The sequence below is a fragment of the Nycticebus coucang genome, chromosome 1, assembly GCF_027406575.1.
Source record: "Nycticebus coucang isolate mNycCou1 chromosome 1, mNycCou1.pri, whole genome shotgun sequence".
NCBI lineage: Eukaryota > Metazoa > Chordata > Mammalia > Primates > Lorisidae > Nycticebus > Nycticebus coucang.
In genome coordinates, this window is record NC_069780.1 from 137955469 (window position 1) to 137970987 (window position 15519).

At 47.9% G+C, this 15519-nt stretch overlaps 1 protein-coding gene and 1 pseudogene across 3 annotated transcripts in view; both read right to left on the minus strand.

Moving 5' to 3' along the window:
* The window catches only part of OCLN (occludin), a 74963-nt gene extending 59900 nt beyond the window's left edge, over positions 1 to 15063 (minus strand). Inside the window, exon 1 of one of the 3 annotated variants that reach the window (XM_053589239.1) lies at positions 14932 to 15063. The gene's annotated coding sequence lies outside the window, so the exon portion shown is untranslated. Of the gene's footprint in view, positions 1 to 14708; positions 14833 to 14931 lie in introns of those variants that run through there. The other 2 variants (XM_053589249.1, XM_053589260.1) reach the window with 2 other exon arrangements.
* LOC128591227 (AP-2 complex subunit mu-like) lies at positions 2499 to 4755 on the minus strand (annotated as a pseudogene).
* Positions 15064 to 15519: the final 456 nt, after the last annotated feature.

Consider the following 15519-nt stretch of genomic DNA (forward strand, 5'->3'; position numbering starts at 1 on the left):
GGGGTGGGGAACCTGCAGCCTCTAGATTACAGGATTGTTCTTTTTTTTTTTTCTTTTCTTTTTTCTGAGACAGAGCCTCAAACTGTCACCCTGGGTAGTGTTGTGGCATCACAGCTCACTGCAACCTCCAACTCCTGGGCTTTAGTGATTCTCTTACCTCAGCCTCCTGAGTAGCGGGACTACAGGCGCCCACCACAACACCCGCCTATTTTTTAGTTATACTTGTCATTGTTATTTGGCAGGCCCGGGCTGGATTCAAACCTGCCAGCTCTGGTGTATGTGGCTTTTGCGCCTTAACCACTTGAGCTACAGGCAATGAGCCAGGATTTTCTTTTTTAAGCACCAAAGGGGGTAAGAAAAGCTTCATTATTCTCTCCTTTGCCCCTCTTTTTTTTTTTTTTTTTTTTTTTTTGCAGTTTTTGGCGGGGGCTGGGTTTGAACCCGCCACCTCAGGTATATGGGGCTGGCACCCTACTCCTTTGAGACACAGGAGCCGCCCGCCTCCGCCCCTTTCAAATAAAAGAATTTGTTCTGTAAAAATTAGATTCAGTCAGAGCGGCGCCTGTGGCTCAGTGAGTAGGGCACTGGCCCCATATACCGAGCGTACGGGGTTCAAACCCAGCCCCGGCCAAATAGCTGGGGAACACGTTGGAAGGCTCTAATCTCCTAAAATAAGGCTATGGTGAGAATGTAGAGGACCCTGAAAGTCTAGTGGGAGTTTCTCATCTCATTCACGTGGAAACAGGAAGCCAGTTTGAGATTCTCAGCAAGGAAAATATGAATAAGTTTGACTTTAAAACAGATTTGAAGCTGGTGGCGCCTGTGGCTCAGTCAGTAAGGCGCCGGCCCCATATACCAAGGGTGGCGGGTTCGGGCCCCGGCCCCGGCCAAACTGCAACCAAAAAATAGCCGGGCGTTGTGGTGGGCGCCTGTAGTCCCAGCTACTCGGGAGGCTGAGGCAGGAGAATCGCTTGAGCCCAGGAGTTGGAGGTTGCTATGAGCTGTGTGAGGCCATGGCACTCTACCAAGGGCCATAAAGTGAGACTCTGTCTCTACAAAAAAAAAAAAAAAAAAAACAGATTTGAAGCTCACAGTGAATAGAATAAAAAGGAGCACCTGGACTCAGCAGCCACATACTGGGCTGTGAGGTAGCCACAGAGGACAGGCTCAGGAGCTAGGACAGGGGAAGGAGATGGATATTCATCCATTCATCAGACACCCACCCATGCACCAGGCCCTTACGTCAAATCCTCATTTCATCCTCCAAACAAACCTCTGTGGTTGCTTAGCCACTTTATAGATGCAAAGTGGGTCAGAAAGAGATGTGAAATAACACGCTCAAGATCATATGGAAGCCACTGTGTCACTGAGACACATCTTGAACCCAAAAGATCGCATGTTCCTTCCACTATCACAGCTTTGAAAAATGAGTTCCTCTTGTGATATGAGTCCATGAAGGAGTGAGGCTGGAAGTCATAAGCCCCTAGGTCCACCGGTGGATACATAGGCACTGAGAGCTCTCCAGGAAAAAACAGTCTTAGCCAGATGCGGTGAACATACAATCTCAAAAGTAAAAAGGTTTATTCTGGAAAATCTGGTGCTGGAGACACTGGCAAGGTACTTTATCACATTACCAGTAATTACAGCACTTTGTGCCCCTCCTGTTTCACTATGTTGAACCAGCAATAAACCCTCCCCTCCTGATCCATAAAGAAGGGAAGGGAAGGTTGAGATCCACTAGATCAGTGGTCCTCAACCTTCCTAATGCCACGACCCTTTAATACAGTTCCTGTGAGTCACAACAGTTGAGAACCACTGCACTAGATGGTAAATTCCACATAAGCAGGAATTTCTGCCTGTTTTGTTGACTGATTAAAACAAAGCCTGGCACGTGGTAGATGCAGAAATACCTGTTGAATATTCGTATTAGTCAGATTGGACCATGGATAATTTTGCTGGCACAATCTCTTGTGCTTTCAGGTGGAGGGTAATGGAAAAGTATCGGATTTTTTTTTTTTTTTTTGAGACAGAGCCTCAAGCTGTCGTCCTGGGTAGAGTGCTGTGGCATCACAGTTCACAGCAACCTCCAACTCTTGGGCTCAAGAGAGTCTCCTGCCTCCACCTCCCAAGTAGCTGGGACTACTGGCACACGCCACAACGCCAGGCTATTTTTTGGTTGCAGCTGTCATTGTTGAACCCGCCAGCTCAGGTGTATGTGGCTGGTGCCTTAGCCGCTTGAACCACAGGCACCGAGCCAGTATCAGATTAATTTTACAAGGCATTACACCTGAATGACACCTGAGCAACATATATGATCGGAGTATATTAAAGTCTCTAATTTTTTTTCCTTTTCTAATGAGGCTTGTGCAGTTATACATTACTATATTAGGAACAGGAAATCAATATGAATTCTTTAAACTTTATTCTTTTTTCCCCCCATTCTACAGTCTATTGGATTTGAAACTGGTCAAAGTGACAGGTACAAAATGAAGCTAATACTATCCCAAAGCAGAGATTGAGGCTGGGAATCTGTTATTGGACTTTGCAGGAGCTCCAAGATGAAGGGTAGCCAACCCTCCCACTCTAGAGGTGTAGAGTGGGAAGGTTGGCCACCGGGGTGGGAAGAAAAAGGGGCCCACCTGGCTTTGGTCACAGAACTCAGAGCTTGGCAGTATGCCAGAACAGATGGAGGTGGGAAGAGCAGGCGCCCCAGAACTACCCTGCCCAGGGAACCCATGGACTGGTCCACCACTCCTGCTTGTGCAGGGGCTGGTGCAGAAGGCAGGCAGTGAAGCAAGAGGAAGTAGGAGACACTGCCGTGTGCAGGGGGCAGGGGGGGATATGGGATAGGGTAGCCAGAGGAAGGAGACACTGCCGTGTGGTGGGGGGGGATAAGGGATAGGTGGGGGAAGTGGCAGCCAGCAGCAACTTTCATAAATGCCACCGCTACCGAAGTAATACACCCATTTGATGACATCATGGTTGCTGTAGTTCAGCTTTGGTTCAAACACCTTCAAGTAGCGCACCTTGAGGCCAGAGGGTGCGAAGGGCACCTCAAAGTTCATGGAAATGGAGGGCACAGCCCATTTCTTCTTGTCATTGATGGGAAGAAGCTCAATCTGTGCTGATCTGCAATTCCTTCGTGCCTGCCATGCACTTGATCTTCCACATGATGGTGTTCTTGCTGGCCTTGTACTTGGCCTTTCTCTTCCTGCAGAGCACCTGCCCCCTGCTTGTGTTCACTGGGGTTGAGATCCTCACCTCAATCTTCTGAGCCACCAGGGAGGGTGTGAAGGTGGACCTGATGACCACTTTGACCTCTAGTTTGGCGTGTCCCACTTCCAGCATTAGTGGGATTACCCCGACAGGAAGAATGATGTCCTTGGTGGTGTGATACCTCATGAGTTCAAATTCTCCATCTGGTGGGACGAAGCTGATGCTGTGTTCAGAGTCAACCCTGATGAGTCACACACTGGTGGAAGGTGCAGTTATCAATGGCAAATGATTGCTTCCGGCTCTTGCTCGATTTCATCTGCTGTGCCTTTGCCCTGCTTTTCAATGACAATCTTGTCCTTCATCCCAAACTTGCACTCAGGCATGCCACTCAGGTAGCTCTTCATCACCAGCTGGCCTGACACATAGGCACTCAGTACCTGCCCCTGTGGGGCAGGAGCAGGTTCACACTTTCCAGCACATCCAGGAAGAGTTCAATCCTGTGCTATTTGATCCCCGCCAGCCCATCTACCCAGTCACCTGGCAGGTGACCTGGGGCTGCTCTGCTGGGTGATGAAGGCTTTCAGTGAGCCTGTCTCAGAGTTCTGTGGGTAGCCAAAGTCCAAGATCTCGTCCAGCAGTTCATATAAGAGAATAAATTTGTTCTTGATGTTTTCCTCACTGATCTTGCCCAAGTAGGCAGCCATTACATCACACATCTTACAGAGGAATCTGAAGATCATGGCTGTGCTATTTTGCTTGATGAATGCCGCCAGCCAGATGTTGGACTGCTTAACATGAAAAAACCTGGTGCAATTGGCAAGATGGCTCACATCTGTAATCTAGCACTCTGGGAGGCCGAGGAGGGTGAATTGCCTGAGCTGACAGGTTTGAGGCCCACCTGAGGAGGAGCCAGACCTCGTCTCTAAAAATAGCCGGGCATTGTGGTGGACACCTGTAGTCCCAGCTACTTGGGAGGTTGAGGCAAGAGAATCGCTTAAGCCCAAGAGTTTGAGGTTGCTGTAAGCTCTGATGCCATAGCACTCTACCAGAGTGATAAAGTGAGACTCTGTCTCAAAAAAAAAAAAAAAAGTAATAGGGTGGTGTTTGTGGCTCAGTGAGTAGGGCACCGGCTCCATATACTGAAGGTGGCAGGTTCGAACCCGGCCCCGGCCAAACTGCAACAACAACAAAAATAACCGGATGCTGTGGTGGGCGCCTGTGGTCCCATCTACTCAGGAGGCTGAGGCAAGAGAATTGCCTAAGCCCAGGAGGTGGAGGTTGCTGTGAGCTGTGACACCATAGCACCCTACTGAGGGCAACAAAGTGAGACTCTGTCTCTAAAAAAAAAAAAAAAAAAGTAATAATAAAGAAAAAAGCTGGTGCAAGCACTGTTTGTGACAGGGCTGCGCACCTGCTGCTGGACGTGGGTTTAACATTGACCCAAAAAGTGTCCAGGGCATTTCTCCGGATGTTGTCTCAGTAGACCCAGGAAAGGAGTATCCCCCACTTGTGATTACAGATGAATAAGCCTCCAATCATGGCAGCAGTTCAGTCTCCAACGCCCATGGCTCTGAGAACAGACCTGGCATCCAAGGCCATTCTCCAGATCTCAAGATGTCCGCCCACTCCCAGCTCACCTGTCTGCTGCCTCAGCCTCTGTCTGCTGCCTCAGCCTTTAAACTTTATTCTTTTGTTTGTTTGTTTTTTGTTTTTGGCCGGGGCTAGGTTTGAACCCGCCACCTCTGGCATAAGGGCCAGCGCCCTACTCCTTGAGCCACAGGCGCCGCCCTAAACTTTATTCTTTAAAAAAAAATTTTTCTTTCCTTTTTTTGTTTTTTTGAGACAGACTTTTACTTTGTTGCCCTGAGTAGAATGCCATGGCATCACAGCTCACATCAACTTCAAACTCTCTGGGTTCAAGCAATCCTCTCGCTTCAGCCTCCCAAGCATCTGGGACTACAGGCGCCAGCCACAATGCCTGGCTATTTTTAGAGAGGAGGTCTCTCTCTCTTTTTTTTTTATTATTGGGGATTCATTGAAGGTATAATAAACTAGGTTACACTGATTGCATTTGTTAGGTAAAGTCCCTCAAACAATCGTGTCTTGCCCCCAAAAGGTGTGGCACGCACCAAGGGCCCACCTCCTCCCTCCTTCCCTCTCTCTGCTCTTCCTTTCCCCACCCCTCCCTCCTTCTTTCTCTCTCTGCTCTCCCCTTTCCCCCACCCCCACCGTGACCTTAATTGTCATTAATTGTCCTCATATCAAAATTGAGTACATAGGATTCATGCTTCTCCATTCTTGTGATGCTTTACTAAGAATAAGGTCTTCCACTTCCATCCAGGTTAATACAAAGGAGGTAAAGTCTCCATCTTTTTTAATGGCTGAATAGTATTCCACGGTGTACATATACCACAGCTTGTTAATTCATTCCTGGATTGGTGGGCATTTAGGCTATTTCTACATTTTGGCAATTGTAAATTGAGCTGCAATAAACAGTCTAGTGCAAATGTCCTTATGATAAAAGGATTTTTTTTCCTTCTAGGTAGATGCCCAGTATGGGATTGCAGAATCAAATGGGAAGTCTAGCTTGAGTGCTTTGAGGTTTCTCCATACTTCCTTTCAAAAAGGTTGTACTAGTTTGCAGTCCCACCAGCAGTGTAAAAGTGTTCGTTCCCTTCTCTCCACATCCATGCCAGCATCTGCAGTTTTGAGATTTTGTGATGTGGGCCATTCTCTCTGGGGTTAGATGGTATGGAGGTCTCTCTCTTGCTCAGGCTGGTCTCCAACTCCTAAACTCAGGCAATCCACCTGCCTCAGCCTCCCAGAGTGCTAGGATTACAGACTGAGCCACTGGCCCCACCTTCAGTAGCAGTTTTTGAAAACTCTAAATTAATTCAGACGGGCTGAAGTTGTTCAAAAAGTCGAAAAAAATCTCTTTTCCAACTGCTATCCAAAAGCAGTTGGTCAAGTCTTCCCAATAGCAGAGATTCTAAATTGTGAAGCAAATAATTTTAGAAAGCTCATTAAAAACAAATCAGGCCACACAAACTGCATTTCCTTTTTTGAGAAAGTTACCAGACTTGTGGATAAAGGGAATGTAGAGGAAAAGAATCCTGGGAATCTAGAGTACCTCCCAGTAAGGTTGGGCCAATTCCCCAGGGGCTGAACAAAGGCACCTCTAATTAGCACAAAAGAATGGACCATTTATGTTCACCTGGTAGGAGGTCTCCAGTGGTGAACAGAGGGGAGGAGGAGGAGAAAGCTTATCCAGATTTGTGACTAACCAAATACTGGGAAGGTTGACTAACCCACTGGTTAGAAATGTATGTAGCTCGGAGGGCGGCGCCTGTGGCTCAAGGGGGTGGGGCGCTGGCCCCATATGCCGGAGGTGGCGGTTCAAACCCAGCCCCAGCCAAAAACTGCAAAAAAACAAAAACAAAGAAATGTATGTAGCTCAAAGGAGTAGGACGCTGGCCCCATATGCCGGAGGTGGTGGGTTCAAGCCCAGCCCTGGCCAAAAACTACAAAAAAAAAAAAAAAGAAAGAAATGTATCAACATTAATCAAGATCTCTGTGAGATGAGAATGGCGAGTTAACAGACCTATTTACTAGCTCACAACTGAGACAAGGTCCTCATCTTCTCTCAGCCTCAGTGTTCTCCTCTGTCAAAGGGAGTAATAACGTCTTAAAGAAAATAAGCAAATACATTCACAATGTGGTTATATCGGTACTGAAGGTAATAAATGTCAGTGTTAAATAGACACTTGTATGTATTGTATATTGTATCCATTTTTTAATAGAGTTGCTCCTCCCTAGATGAGGGTTCCGCACCCACAGATTCAACCAACCTCCAGCAGAAAATATGTGGCAGAATAGGAAATCAATAAAAGATAATAAGAAAAATACAATTTAAAAAATATATAGCATAACAACTATTTACATAGCATTTACATTGTATTTAGTATTATAGGTAATCTAGAGATGATTTAAAGTAGACAGAAAGATGTAGGTTACAGCAAATACTACACTATTTCTATCAGGGACTTGAGCATCCTCAGATAATACTCTTCGTTGTAAAAAGTACATTTCCTTCACAAGAATTTCAACAAGAGCTAACAAGCTAGGCAATATTCACAGAAATAGTACTCAGACCTAGGAAAGATACAGCTACTAAAAGGACAAAACAAACCTGAAATTTACACATCACCTTCTAAACTAGGTGCCGTCCAGGACTGTGACTAAAATTGTTAAGGATCTCAAAAAAACATATCTTAAGACAAACTATTGGAAAAACAGGAAATATCTGACCCAGGGAACTGAACATTAGAAGGACCACTTGGTAGCCTTGAAGAATCTGAAGGGTTGTCTTTGTTGTCCCAGAAATGGTTAAAAAAAAAAAAAAAACCAAAAGCCACAGGGTTAGATTTCATCTTAATGTTAGGAAGTCTCTCCCTCACCCTTATCCCACACCCTCTCCAAAAATAACAAACAAAAATTTGAACTCCTGCCATTTATGCAAAGCTCAAGTTACTTGATATTTTTTGGAGACTGGACCAGAGGACTTCTAAGTTCTCTTTCAAGGCAGAGTCTGTGACTGTGCTTTAAGGTCAGTAGCCAAAGAAGAAAGAGGACCAATGCTCAGCACTACAACATTAACAATATCTGGTCCATAAATATGTGTTGAGTGAAGAAAAAAATAAAACAAGGAGTGAAGAGGCCACTGGATTTGGCCTAAGAGAGCCACTGTTCACCTTCACAAGAAGAGTGTCAGGGGACTAGGCAGTAATCCTAGCACTCTGTGAGGCTGAGGCGTGTGGATTGCCTGAGCTCATGAGTTCCAGACCAGCCTGAGCCAGAACAAGACCTCATGTGTAAAAAAAGAAAGAAGAGTGTCAGAGAAAGAAGTCAGACAGCCAAGTTAGAGTCAAGGGCAAAAGGAAAGCAGGAGATCCTTACTGAATATGCTAAGCTAAAAAACAACATGCTAAAAATATAAAAAATCTTTCCCCCTTGAAAGTATCTACTGGACAAAAGCTGTCCTAATAGAAAACCAAGCTAACATGAAAACAAAAAGTTGGCCCTGCACGGTGGGTCACGCCTGAAATCCTAGCACCCTGGGAGGCTGAGGCAGGTGGATTGCCTGAGCTTAGGAGTTTAGTCCACCCTGAGCAAGAGCAAGACCCCATCTCTACTAAAAATAGAAAACTAAGGCAAGAGGATCTCCTGAACCCAAGAGTTTGAGGATGCTGTGAGCTATCACGACGCCATGGCACTCTACCTAGGGCCACAGAGAGAGATTCTGCCTCAAAAACAAAACAAAACAAAAAGTACATAAATGCTTTGCCCTCAAATTGTTCTTTGAAAACAATTATCAATAAGTGAAAACTAAACTTTATTATATTTGAAGGGAGTCTCTTCCTTTCAGATTGCATGCAGCAATTGTCAATTTACCTTTAGAAAGCTTATGTTGTACCTGATATTGATTCTATTTAGATTATAGGCACATTATTAGTAAATTGCCTCAAATTTTGCAATTGGGTAGATTTTGCAATAAACTAGCTCTATGTCAGAATTTTTTTTTTTTTTTTTAAAGACAGGGCCTCACTCTATTGCCTGGGCTAGAGTGCAGTGGCATCACTGTAACTTACTGCGACCTCAAACTCCCAGGCTAAAGCAATCCTCTTGCCTCAGCCTCCCAGCTGGGGCTACAGGTGCACACCACCATATCCAGCTAATTTTTCTATTTTTTTTTTTAAGTGTTTTTTTTTTCTGTAGAGACAGAGTCTCACTTTATGGCCCTCGGTAGAGTGCTGTGGCATCACACAGCTCACAGCAACCTTGAACTCCTGGACCTAAGCAATTCTCTTACCTCAGCCTCCAGAGTAGCCGGGACTACAGGTGCCTGCCACAACGCCCGGCTCTTTTTTTGTTGCAGTTCGGCTTGGGCCAGGTTTGAACCCTCCACCCTCAGTATATGGGGCTGCTGCCCTAATTTTTCTAGTTTTAGTAGACACAGGGTCTCACTATGTTGCTCAGGCTAGTCTCTAAACTCCTACACTCAAACTCCTACGCTCAGTTTCCTCCTGCCTCCTGCTCCTAAAATGCTAGGATTACAGACATGAGCTACCACGCCTGGCCAGAAATTGCATTTTCAATAAGCTCTCCATACGATATTTAACTGCTCCACATATTTTGAGAATGAGTGTCTAAATGAAGGTGCGATCCAAGAAGAACGCTGATCTTGCAGGTTCTTGTCTAGAAATCCAGATCTTTTTTTTTTTTTGACACAGAGTCTCACTATGTCGCCCTCGGTAGTGTGCTGTGGCGTCACAGCTCACAGCAACCTCAAACTCCTGGGTTTAAATGATTCTCTTGCCTCAGCCTCCCAAGTAGCTGGGACTAGAGGTGCCCTCCACAACACCCAGCTATTTTTTTTTTTTTTTGTTGCAGGTGTTTAGCTGGCCCAGACCAGGTTCGAACCCAGCACCCTCGGTGTATGTGGCTGGCACCATAACCACTGTGCTACAGGCGCTGAGCCGAAACCCAGATCTTTATACAGGAGGCACCTGCTGTTCAGGACTCAGTTCAAATATTAACTCCTTACAGATGTCTGCACAGTTGCTCACTCCATCACCAAATTTGTTTTATTTTCAGAGCATAATTTCCCCTCATACCTAATTTTTTTTTCTTTCTTTTTTAGTGCCACCATCTCTACCCCATCTGGGATGCCAGCTCCAAGAGTGCTGATAGTCAATCAGCACTAGATCAATAAAACCAACAGTCCACACCGGAGTTGGAATTTCAATCTAGCAATGAATGGCTTAAAGTTCTGCACACAATTAACACTCAGTAAAATGTATTTTTTTCCAAGTTCAGCTCAGAAAAAGTGGTTAAGTGCTTAGAATGTGAGAGAAAGGCAGAGGCTGGAGTACAAACAGTACTGGCATCCCTTGGGAGCTTGTCAGAAAGGCAGAATCAGCTAGAGTAGCTCAAGTCTATATCCTAGCACTACAGGAGGATGAGGTGAGAGGATTGCTTGAGGTCAGGAGTTCAAGACCAGACTGAGCAAGAGCAAAACCCCATCTTTACTAAAAATAGAAAATTTAAGGCGAAAATAGCCGGGCGTTGTGGCAGGCGCCTGTAGTCCCAGCTGTTCGGGAGGCTGAGGCAAGAGAATCGCGTAAGCTCAAGTTAGAGGTTGCTGTGAGCTGTGTGATGCCACGGCACTCTACCTGAGGGCGGTATGTGAGACTCTGTCTCTACAAAAAAAAAAAAAAAAAAGAAAATTTAAGGCGGCACCTGTGGCTCAGTGAGTAAGGCACCCATATACTGAAGGTGGCAGGTTTGAACTTGGCCCTGGCCAAACTATAACAAAAAATACCCGGGCATTGTGGTGGGCACCTGTAGTCCAGCTACTCAGGAGGCTGAGGGAAGAGAATCACCAAAGCCCAAGAGCTGGAGGTTGCTGTGAGCTGTGACGCTACAGCACGCTATTGAGGGCGACAGAGTGAGAGTCTGTCTCCAAAAATAAATAAATAAATAAATAAACAAATAAAATAAAAAATAGAAAAATCAGCGAGGTGTTGTGGCAGGTGTCTGTAGTCCCAGTTACCCAGGAGGCTGAGGCAGGAAAATGGCTTGAACCCAGGAGTTTGAGTTGCTGTGAGCTATGACCACACCACTACACTCTAACTGGGGTGACAAAGTCAGATTCTGTCTCAAAAAAGAAAGAAAGAGAGAAGCAGAATCTCAGTCCCTACCCCTGACCCATGAACTGTAATCTGTTATTTTAACAAGATCCTAGGTGATTCACACCACAGTCAAGATTGGAAGCACCGGTAAGAATGGAAAAGCAAGTATCAATGTACTCAATAATATGAAGCCAGCAGACAAACTAATACACACCCACAGGAGAGGAAAAACTCAGTTCAATTCAAGTTGGGGAAAGGGGGAGAAAAAGGGGGTTGGTGGGTTAGTGTGCTCCCAGCTAATGGCTACAATGTAAGGGCATAAGGCACACTTCCTGGGTGCAGGACACAACTACAACAGCTATTTACCTAACAAATGCAAACATTGTAACCTAATCGTTCATACCTTCATTTCAATCTGCAAAAAAAAAAGATTGGAACCACTGGGTTACAGAACAGTGCAAGGCTAGAGACTAAAACAAAAGCCGTAACAAAAATCTGGGGTGGGGGGTTGTTTGTTTTTGAGACAGCATCTCAAGCTATTCTTATGTCATAGCTCACAGCAACCTCCAACTCTTGGGCTCAAGTGATCCTCTTGCTTCAGTTTTTCTATTTTTAAGGACAGGGTCTTGCTTTTTGTTCAACCTGGTCTCAAACCGATGAACTCAAGCTATCCACCTGCCTAGGCCTTCCAGAGTGCTAGGATTATAGGCATGAGCCACCTGGCCTGGCCATAGTGTTTTTACTCTCAGATTTCCACAAACAGTAATTTGGATGAAAAAAGCCTACTAGATATTCTAATCAAGTTGTAAAATGCAACTGAAGAAAACTTCTGGGAGGAGATTGTGCCTCATGCCAGTAATCCTAGTACTTTGGGAGATGGAGGCAAGAGGATTGCTTGAGGATGGGTTAGAGACCAGCCTGAGCAAGAGCAAGACCCCGTCTCTACAAAAAATAGAAGAAAAGGGGACAGTGCCTGTGGCTCAAAGGAGTAGGGCGCCGGCCCCATATGCCGGAGGTGGTGGGTTCAAACCCAGCCCCGGCCAAAAACTGCAAAAAAAAAAAAAAAAAATAGAAAAAAGGGGGCAGCACCTGTGGCTCAACGGAGTAGGACACTGGCCGCATATGTCGGAGGTGGCAGGTTCAAATCCAGCCCCGGCCAAAAACTGCAAAAAAAGAAAAATTAGCCAGGAGTGGTGGCGCACGCCTATAGTCCCAGCTACTGGGGAGGCCAGGGCAAGAGGATCACTTGAGTCCAGAAGTTGAGTTTGCTGTGAACTATGATCATGCCACTGCACTTTCTCTGTAGGTTCCCAAGATGGTGAAAGATATATCAGTTCATTGATGTAATTAAAAATAATCTTATCATTTTGAAAAGGCAACAATTTCAACATTATCTTTAGAAGAAAACAGGAGGAATTTTACCACATTAACCAAGATTCAGGAAAACTTATACCAGGCCATAGGGATGGCTGGTCAATAGGGAAATCCAGAAATATTCCCCAAATCTGGTTATGGAGCTGGAACATCAAGGATGGCTGCTTCTGATATACCTTCCCTGATTAGCTAATGTAGTCTGCAAGCCAGCACACCTGTAACATGTTTGCCCCATAAGCATTTACTGATTTTTAAAATGTAGTTCTTTTTTTTTTTTTTTTTTTTTTTTGTAGAGACAGAGTCTCACTTTATGGCCCTCGGTAGAGTGTCATGGCCTCACACAGCTCACAGACAGCAACCTCCAACTCCTGGGCTTAAGCGATTCTCCTGCCTCAGCCTCCCGAGCAGCTGGGACTACAGGCGCCCGCCACAACGCCCGGCTATTTTTTGTTGTTGTTGCAGTTCAGCCGGGGCCGGGTTTGAACCCGCCACCCTCGGTATATGGGGCCGGCACCTTACTGACTGAGCCACAGGCGCCGCCCCTTAAAATGTAGTTCTAATAAGATCTGCCTTTTAGCATTGTTGGGATAAAAAATACAAAATGCTTTTAGCACAGTGCCTCACACACAGGGGCCAATACCCATTATTTCTGCAAATAGCTTGGAAGTTGCAGAAATGTAGAGAATCTGTGTTACTTAACTTCCTATCCATCACCTAACAAAGGAGGCAATTAATAAATGCAAAACTACAACAGAAGAAAAAGGTTGCTTTGAGGCGAAATCTATTCTTGTGGCTTCATCATTTAACATGTCTATTTAAAAGCTCTACTAAGGAGCGGCGCCTGTGGCTCAAGGAGTAAGGCGCCGGTTCCATATGCCGGAGGTGCCGAGTTCAAACCTAGCCCCGGCCAAAAAAAAAAAAAAGCTCTACTAACTAGCCTCAGCACCTGTAGCTCAAGCGGTTAAGGCACCAGCCACATACACCAGAGCTGGCGGGTTCGAATCCAGCCCGGGCCTGCCAAACAACAATGACAACTATCACCAAAAATAGCCGGGCGTTGTGGCGGGCGGGCACCTGTAGTCCCAACTACTTGGGAGGCTGAGGCAAGAGAATCGCTTGAGCCCAGGAGTTAGAGATTGCTGTGAGCTGTGATGCCACAGCACTCTACCCAGAGCGACAGCTTGAGGCTCTGTCTCCAAAAAAAAAAAAAAAAAAGCTCTACTAAATAATTAAGATTCGTTTGTACAGTGCAAAACAACTATTGTTACACTTGGGAATTCATACCTTGAGAACTCACCTCCTAGAACGAACTAGTTTTCAATCACAAGAACCACCGGAAGTGCTTAAACGGGAAGCGTTTCTGTTTTCCAGGGATCCCAATAATGCACCTGTTAGGCGTGAGGGACTCACACTAACGTGCCTGGAAAGCTGCCTCCTCCCCACCTGGGTAGCTCCCCAAGTGGGCAGTTTGCCCGGCGTCCAGCCTGAGGATGCTGCGCCTTTCACTCGGACTCAGTCGCTCCGCTGGGGACGCGAGGGGCTCGTAAGTGCTCCCAGCCCCGAAGTGCAGAGACCATTTTGCCTCTCATCCCCAAGCCCCCTGCACCCTTGCTGCGGCGCAGGCAAAGTGCCGGCGGGCCCCGGAGCTCTAAGTCACCGCGGGCGACCGGCTGCGGGTCCCGGCGTCCGTGCCCCCCGGCAAGCGGAGCCAGCGGAGCCGGCACCGCCCGGAGGCAGGTCCGCCCACCTGGCTGCAGTCTTCTGCTCACGGGGAAGAATCCCAAGCATGAGAACCTTCCCTCGAAGTCCAGCCTCGCCCGAAATCAGCCCCCCGTACTCCAGCTTAAACCGACCCGCGTTCAACAACTCCCACTAGATGTATTCAAAAAAGCCAGTATGGCCCACTCCAGAACTCTAGGAATACTTAGCAGATTAAATCTGGGCACCCCTTCTCACCAACATACTCTGGGTGGTAGGGGCGGAAATGATGGGGTCCCCCCGGGTCTAAGCCTCCGGGCCAGGGAGCGGCCCCTGCGCTTAAGACCCCCAAGGAGCCCGGCGCCGCGCTCCTCCCGGTGAGGACCCCCAAAACTGCACCCCAGAGCTGACAGCGAGATTCTGCTCCCATGAAAGCGAAAAGTTGTCGGCGCCGCCTGGTCACTGGTAGCTTTTAAGCGTTTCCGTGGAACAAAGCCGGTCGGCGGCTCCAAGCGGCCCCTCTCTCCAGGAGGCAGCCTCACGAGTTACCTGGCGCTGCGCTCTGTGGTTCCCTCGAGCACCAGCCCAGGAGCGAAACTGCCACCGAAACCAGCGCCCGGCGTCCTCCCCTCGCGCCTCCCCCACCAGCCGGGGGCGCCGCGGTTCCCCCACAGGGACTCCGGGGCTACCGTGCGCCCCTGGCGCCGCGCCCGACTCGCACCCACTCACCGCAGCTGGGCCCGAGCCCCCGGGGCCGCAGGAGCCAAGCAGCGCGCTCACCTGGCAGGCGGACCTGACGCCGCCAGCTCGTAGCCTGGGACCGGGTTGGGGACTCAGCCCTCCTCCTCCTCCTAACCCCCTCCCCGGCAGCCCTGCCCCCGGGCATGCGCACCAACGTCAGGCCCGCTAGAGGGGTGCGGGAGGCCCGCGTCCCCGGGCGGGCGAGTCCCACCTGCTGCTCCCGCGTCCGCTCCTCGGCGCTCCGGCTCGCTTCTCTGGCAGTCCTGCCGCCCGCGCCCGAGGAAGCAGGAAGGGGAAAGTGGGCGCTAGCGAGAAGGTGCGGTGTGGCCAGCCTCCTTCCTTAGTGACCCATTCACCTGAAACTCGGATGGGAGGGAGGAGGGGGAAGGGAGCGGTGGAGGAGGAGGCAGGAGGACTCAACCCTTCTCCGCACACCCTTCCAGCGCGATTGTTAAAGGAACAGCGCTGCGTTCCCGCCCAAGGCTGGGGGTAGTCGGGGGAAGAGGGGGACGCAGAGGAGACACTCGGGCTACCGGAGGCTGAGGGTGGTCCCGCACCCCCTTGAGTCGCGCTGCGAGCTCTGCCTGCTTCGGTGGAACTGAGGAGTGTTTGACCCCCCCGAGAGGCGGGGTAAAGTCTGGAGGGGCTGTTTTCCTCCTGGAAGAGGGTCCGAGGGAGCTCAGAACAGCACACGTTCCTGCTCCTAAAATTTGATTAAACTTTTATTGGAAAGTATCCAGGTGTGTTGCTTTAGTGAACGACTCCTGGAAAAATTTCAAGTCAAGTCTTTCGTAAGTTT